Below are 6,532 nucleotides of genomic sequence, written 5' to 3'. Positions count from 1 at the left end.
TTTAAAGGATTAGATCTGATAGAGTGCCTGATGAACTATGGACAGAGGTTCATGACATTGTACAGGAGACAGGAAGCAAGACCATCCCCATGGAAAAGAAATGCATAAAAGCAAAATGGCTGTCTGAGGAGGCCTTACAAATAGCTGTGAAAAGAAGAGAAGCAAAAAGCAAAGGAGAAAAGGAAAGATATACCCATTTGAATGCAGAGTTTCAGTGAATAGCAAGGAAAGATAAGAAAACCTTCCTCAGTGATCAATACAAAGAAATAGAGGAAAACAATAGAATGGGAAAGACTAGAGATCTCTTCAAGAAAATCAGAGATACCAAGGGAACATTTCATGCAAAGATGGGCTCAATAAAGCAAAGAAATGGTATGGACCTAACAGAAGCAGAAGATATTAAGAAGAGGTGGCAAGAATACACAGAACTGTACAAAAAAGATCTTCACAACCCAGATAATCACAATGGTGTGATCACTCACCTAGAGCCAGACATTCTGGAATGCAAAGTCAAGTGGGCCTTAGGAAGCATCACTACAAACAAGGCTAGTGGAGGTGATGGAATTGCGGTGGAGCTATTTCAAATCCTGAAAGATGATGCTGTGAAAGTGCTACACTCAATATGCCAGCAAATTTGGAAAACTCAGCAGTGGCCATGGGACTGGAAAAGGTCAGTTTTCATTCCAATCCCAAAGAAAGGCAATGCCAAAGAATGCTCAAACTACTGCACAATTGCACTCATCTCACATGCTAGTAAAGTAATGCTCAAAATTCTCCAAGCCAGGCTTCAACAACACATGAACCGTGAACTTCCGGATGTTCAACCTGGTTTAAGAAAAGGCAGAGGGCTCTTTCAGCCATCTTGGACCCTGTGAAGGCCTGCTGGGAACAGGACTTCTAAAATGACAAATATGTCTGGAAGGCTATGGTCCAAGGCCATTTTTGCTGGCTATAAACGGGGTCTATGGAACCAAAGGAAACACACTGCTCTCCTGAAAATTGAAGGTGTATATGCTCGAGATGAAACTGAATTCTATTTAGGCAAGAGATGTGCTTATGTGTACAAAGCAAACATCAACACAGTAACTCCTCGTCGAAAACCTAACAAAACCAGAGTAATCTAGGGAAAGATCACTCAAGCTCATGGAAACAGTGGCATGGTTTGTGCAAAATTCCAAAGCAACCTTCCTGCTAAGGCCATTGGACACAGAATTCATGTGATGCTGTACCCTTCGAGAATTTAAACTTCTTGAAAATAAATAAAAGTGTGGGGAAGAAAAAAGAAAAGGCAGAGGAACCAAAGATCAAATTGCCATCATCCGCTGGATCATCAGATAAGCAAGAGAGTTCCAAAAAGACATCTATTTCTGCTTTATTGACTAAGCCAAAGCCTTTGACGGTGTGGATCACAATAAACTGTGGAAAATTCTTCAAGAGATGGGAATACCAGACCACCTGACCTGCCTCTTGAGAAATCTGTATGTAGGTCAGGAAGCAACAGTTAGAACTGGACATGGAACAACCGACTGGTTCCAAATAGGAAAAGAGGTACGTCAAGCCTGTTTATTGTCACCCTGCTTATTTAACTTATATGCAGAATACATCATGAGAAATGCTGGGCTGGATGAAGCACAAGCTGGAATCAAGATTGCTGGGAGAAATATCAATCAGCTCAGATATGCAGATGATACCACCCTTATGGCAGAAAGTGAAGAAGAACTAAAGAGCCTCTTGATGAAAGTGAAAGTGGAGAGTGAAAAAGTTGGCTTAAAGCTCAACATGCAGAAAACGAAGAACATGGCATCACGTCCCATCACTTCATGGCAAATAGATGGAGAAACAGTGGAAATAGTGTCAGACTTTATTTTGGGGGGCTCCAAAATCACTGCATATGGTGACTACAGCCATGAAATAAAAAGACACATACTCCTTGGAAAAAAAGTTATGACCAACCTAGACAGCATATTAAAGAGCAGTGACATTACTTTGCCAACAAAGGTCTGTCTAGCCAAGGATATGATTTTTCCAGTAGTAACATATGGATGTGAGTTGGACTATAAAGAAAGCTGAGTGCTGAAGAATTGATGCTTTTGAACTGTGGTGTTGAAGAATACTCTTGAGAGTCCCTTGGACTGCAAGGAGATCCAACCAGTCTATCCTAAAGTTAATCAGTCCTGAATGTTCATTGGAAGGACTGATGTTGAAGCTGAAATTCTGATCCTCTGGCCACCTGATGCGAAGAACTGACTCTTTGGAAAAGACCCTGATGCTGGGAAAGATTGAAGGGGAGAGGAGAAGGGGATGACAGAGGATGAGATGGTTGGATAGCATCACCGACTCAATGGGCATGAGTTTGAGTAAACTCCGGGAGTTGGTGATGGACAGGGAAGCCTGGCGTGCTGCAGTCCATGGCATTGCAAACAGTTGGACATGACTGAGTGACTGAACGTAGCTGAACTGAGAGATTGTCAGCCACACCCTGAACATATCCCCCTTCCTTCATCTTAGCACTAAAGCACCCCACCATTACATCATATTTAGCACTGCACATGGCCTCTAGATATTACATTCCCTGTATCTCTTGCAGCTAGATGTGGCCTTTTGATCATATTACCACTAGCATAATATGAGCAGAAGGGATGCTTACAACCTCTGGGATGCTTTCTTATAAGGAAAATGCTTGACCCCACTTCTTTCTCCCTTCCTTCTGAATAGAATGGGTTGACATGGATCAGATAAGCAAGATTCTAACATGAGGACCAGGGAAGCATCTCAGAGCAAAGATGTTAAGCAGTTTTGTGCTATGGATCTCTTAGGCAGTCTAGTAAAACCTATGGAATTCTTCTTAATGTTTATAAATGCATAAATTAAAATATATAAAGGTTAAAAAGGGAAATTTAGTAAAATGTACTTCTCAAAATATGTTTAGAAGCATTAATATAATATGTTTACTAACCCACTAAATAACAAGCTCTAAAGACAGGTCTGCCATTAGTAGTGATGTGGTATAATATTAAGATATTTGCAATAAATTATATGATATAAAATTAACTGTAATTACTATTGGTGGAAAAGTCATAGGTACTGAAAATATCATTATTGGTTGTTGTCTACCTTCAAAAATGAAAGGAATACTAGAATACTAATACTAAATCTTATTTAGAGGTGAATGAAAGATAGCATTTTCCATCCAAGTTCAACAGATTTCCTAAATTCTATACATGGCCTCCCAAGGTGGGGATGATGAAGAAATAAGACAAAGGCTGACCTTGTGGAACAGAGGCACCTATTTGCCATGGATTTCCAACCTACCTCCTGACTGTTACATAAAGAGAGAGAGAGAAAAAAAACTATTAAACTTACTGTCAGACTTCCCTGGTAGGCCAGTGGTTAAGAATCCACCTGCCAATGCAAGGGACACAGGCTAGATCTCTGGTCTGGGAAGATTCCACATGCCTTGGGGCAATTAAGCCCATGCCCCACAACTACGGAGCCCACACGCCCTAGAGCCCATGCTCCACAATAAGAGAAGCCACCACACCATGACTAGAGAGTAGCCTCCAATTGCCCCAACTAGAGAAAACCTTCTTGCAGCAGCAAAGACCCAGTGCAGCCAAAAAGTCAACTAACTCATAAAAAATAAAGCTCCTGTATTTTAAAGTCTCTGCTATAGCAGCTTAATCTGTACTCTAATATAGTGGAATATTACAGCCCTTCAGAAATTGTCCTTTATCTGAAGTCTATAAAAATCAGTTTTCGGCTATTCAGGAAATCAAGTTAAAAAAAAACAACTAAGAACAGATAGGGAGAAGGAGTGTCCAGTATAACAGATCCCTCCTTATTTAGTCAGTTATGAATGACTAGTCACTCAGGTCAGGCATTCTTACTGGGACTACTCTTCAGTCATTACTACCAGCTTCCTAGGGTCTCTGAAAAATGCAACCTCAGTCATTTCAAGTCAGAGAAGTTTGGATGCCTCGTGTGTTTGATGTGGCTGGAACTACATCAAACAACAGCAATAAAGAATGCTTCTTAAGGATTTAGTCTAACTGCCTCTTAGTATTTCTGAAGAAGGGCAGGAAAAAAAAGCTTCTTCCAGCCATTATTGTGACTGTTCACAAATTTTCCATTTACTATACAAATTTTAACCTCAGCCCATTATATGAAAAAAAATGAAAGCAGGAAACACTTGATCTGAACAACTCTTTGTCATTCTTCAGAAAAGGCTTATACAAAAGAACTGAAGAAACAAGTAAACAATGTTTTAGTTGTTATTAAAAGACACCAGAAAACCAGTTGTGATAGGACTCTGAAAATTTTTTGATCACACTGGTTGGCAGACATTCTTCTCAAGTCCCAGAGGGATAATTGGTTTTGTGTAAAAAGGTTAGAAAAGATTAAAGTCAGAGGCAACAGCAATGTAGAGTGTTTTGCAAACACAAAATATCATGAAGTCAAAGAACACAGATAGGAAAAAACAAAAACTTACAAAATAACTTCCTGTTGAATTAAGACTTTTTCTAGAAGACTATAAAAAGTTCTGTTTGCTTTAAGATAGATGCTAAAAACTGAGGAAATAGACTTAAGAAAATCATATTGATGGCAATAATAGCAACCTCTAATGTTGATCTGGTTTGTGTAAAATTGGTATTATTCCTGTTTGTGTGTGCTCAGTCACTTAGCCATGCCTTACTCTTTGTGATCCCATGGACTGTAGCCTGCCAGGCTCCTCTGTCCATGAAATTTTCCAGGCAAGAATACTGGAGTGGGTTACCATTTCCTCCTCCAGGGGATGTATTACTTCTTCCTTAAATATTTGGGAAAATTCATCAGGAAAATCATCTAGGCCTGAGATTTTGTTTGTGGGATTTTCTGTTTCTTTTTGCTAATTCTTGTTATACAGGAGTTTGCTCACTTCATCTAAGTCACTGGATTTACTGGCATAACATAGGCTATGACACTCACTTGTTACCATTTTTGTGTCTACAGGGTCCCTAACAAGACTTATATTTCATTCCTAACAGTAATAATTTGCCTTTTCTGTCTTTTGTTAAAGGCTTATCAATATTATCAATTGTTTCAATGAACCAACCTTTGGCCTTGTTTACTTTCTTTCTTTTTATTTCATTGATTTCTGTTTATTTTTTCCTTCTTTCTATTTACTTTATGTTTAATTTACATTTCTTTTAGTAGCTCTTGAAGGTGGAAGATGAGAGCACTGATTTTTAAACCTTCTTTATTTTGTAATGCAAGCCTTTACAAATATAAAATTATCTTTCAGTTCAGTTCAGTCACTCAGCTGTGTCCAACTCTGCGTCCCATGGACGGCAGCACGCCAGGCCTCCCTGTCTGTCACCAAATTCCAGAGCTTACTCAAACTCATGTCCATCAAGTTGGTGATGCCATCCAACCATCTTATCCTCTGTCGGCCCCTTCTCCTCCTGCCTTCAATCTTTCCCAGCATCAGAGTCTTCTCCAATGAGTCAGTTCTTCACATCAGGTAGCCAAAGTATTGGAGCTTCAGCTTCAGCATCAGTCTTTCCAATAAATATTCAGGACTGATTTCCTTTAGGATGGACTGGTTGGATCTTTTTGCAGTCCAAGGAACTCTCAAGAGTCTCTTCCAATACCACAGTTCAAAAGCATCAATTCTTCAGCACATAGCTTTCTTTATAGTCCAACTCTCACACCCATACATGACTAATGGAAAAACCACAGCTTTGACTAGATGGACCTTTGTTGGTAAAGTAATGTCTCAAGTTTTTAAAATGCTGTCTAGGTTGCTCCAAGGAACACGTGTCTTTCAATTTCACAAATTCTGATATGTGTATTTGTTACGATTCAGTTCAAAATCTTTTATCTTTTTCCTTGTGACTACTTCTTTGAAGTGTTTCTAATTTCTAAATATTTGGGGATTTTTCTTGATATCTTTTTGTTATTATTTTCTATTATATTCTAAGAGCATACTCTGTATAGGTTCTGTCTTTTGAATTTATTCAGACTTCTTTCTATGGTTTGGCATGAGTTCTATCTTGGTAAATATTCTAAATGCACTTGAAAAGAAGGAGTATTCTGGAGTTGTTTAATGTAGCGTTATGCAAATTTAAATTAATTTAGAGAGAGTGGTTCAGATTTTCTATGTCCTTTCTCATTTTTTGTCTACTTAATCTACCAGTTACTGAGGAAGGAGTATGTTAAGATCTCCAACTATGCTTGTGATTGTCTATTTCTCACTTTATTTCTATTCATTCTTGCTTCGTATATTTTGAAGTTCATATACATTTAGCATTATTGTCCCTTAAAGATTTTCCCTTTCATCATTATGAAATGTCTTTCTTTCATTTGGTAATGCTTCTTGCCTATACTATCTGATATTAATATAAATACATGGGTTGTCTGTCTTCAGGTACACTGAGACTCTTGAGGATCCCTTGGACTACAAGGAGATCCAACCAGTCTATCCTAAAGGAGATCAGTCCTGGGTGTTCACTGGTAGGACTGATGTTGAAGCTGAAACTCCAATATTTTGGCT

The 6,532-nt window shown here is 38.7% G+C and overlaps 1 pseudogene; it reads left to right on the top strand.

The window, feature by feature from the left end:
* Window positions 1–882: 882 nt before the first annotated feature.
* Window positions 883–1,273, top strand: LOC120857693 (annotated as a pseudogene).
* Window positions 1,274–6,532: the final 5,259 nt, after the last annotated feature.

The sequence above is a fragment of the Oryx dammah genome, unplaced genomic scaffold (assembly GCF_014754425.2).
Source record: "Oryx dammah isolate SB20612 unplaced genomic scaffold, SCBI_Odam_1.1 HiC_scaffold_29, whole genome shotgun sequence".
NCBI classification, from domain to species: Eukaryota; Metazoa; Chordata; class Mammalia; order Artiodactyla; family Bovidae; genus Oryx; species Oryx dammah.
Note: the sequence above shows the minus strand (reverse complement) of the source record. Positions and strands in the feature narration are given on the sequence as shown.